The following is a 1,445-nucleotide window of genomic DNA, read 5'->3' on the forward strand; positions in this document are numbered from 1 at the left end:
GAGCCCATTTTAATTTTCTAAATGTACTACTTGATAGTTTTCTTATTTTATCTGTTTGTTTATCATCTGTTTCCCCCACTAAAATTAAGTTTCTTAAGAGGAAGAATCTTCTCTGACTTGCTCACCAGGGCCTGATAGGCCTTCTTGCATAGTTGGTACTCGGTGAATACTTGGAGAACAAACCATTTTCCAGTTGATTAAGCTTGTTTCCAAAAATATGTGTGAGTATCAAGTATGTACACTGTATAAGCAATAGGTGCTACAGGACATTTAAAACTGATGAGCACAGTCATCCCACTCAAGCAGCTTACAGTGGTATAAGAAGGAGAAAAATGTGCTTTTACACACCTCAGGCAGAATAGGACACACGCTACAGGGAGATGGTACAGCATCATGTGTGAAGTGCACGCATTGCCTTGTGAGATAACGCGTGCACGACGCCTAACAGTATAATGGCTGAAAGGTGGCATCATGTAAGAGTCAGGAAGGACTGGAGCCCAGACTAGAGAGATGTGAATCCCAGCTCAGCTGTTTCCAGCCATGTCACTTTCAACTCACTTCTTACTCTCTCTGTGCTTCAGTTTCCTCATCTGTTACATGCAGATAATGAAAGCGTCTGCTTCATAGCCTTGCTGTGGATTTAAATGAGTTATATTAAGTAAAGCACATGGCTACAGAGGTCACTAGGTCTGGCTACTAGTATTCAAAGAAAGGAGTGATCATACACGACTAGAGACAGGGATGATGGAAGGGCTGACTTTTGAGATAATGTGAATTTCAATGGAAAAGATGATGAGAGCCTTCTCAGTGGAAAGATCATATTGTACATCAAAGGAGATGCACCATGGCTAGAGTGTTGCTTAGGAATAAGGTCGGGCAAACATCCATTTTTTTCTGTTCACCCATCTGTGTAAAGAAGGATGCCTTTTTGAAGGAGAGCAATGGATGGAACCATGCTCATCCACTGACCCTATTATATCAGAAACTGTGAGAGATCTGGTCACCAAATCACCATATCACTTTCTATTTTTTTATTTCTGTCCCTTATGCTTTGGTTAAAAAAAAATGGACTTGAACTCATTTTGGCTCTATACTTACTACTGTGTGAGCTTAACCTTCTGAGTCAATTTACTCACCCCCGAAATGAGAATAACAAAGCCTCCCCACTCTACTTTAGAGAAGTAGTAAGTGAATCAAATCAATTAAAACATGTGCAAGGCTTAAAGAGTGTTAGGTAGATATAACACTGATGTAAAATATTTTTATTACTATGATCCTTTTTCTAAAAACACCACCCAAGGTTTTACTCAGAAATAGTATATGCAATGCATTTTAATGTAGAAGAAAAGAATTATAGAACTTTAAAAAATCTCTTTGTACCTACATGTTTCAGGAAAGAAAAGAGAAGGTAGGACGAAGGCAGCTAAGAGGGCTGCATTTCCAGA

Source organism: Delphinus delphis, chromosome 18 (genome assembly GCF_949987515.2).
Source record: "Delphinus delphis chromosome 18, mDelDel1.2, whole genome shotgun sequence".
NCBI lineage: Eukaryota > Metazoa > Chordata > Mammalia > Artiodactyla > Delphinidae > Delphinus > Delphinus delphis.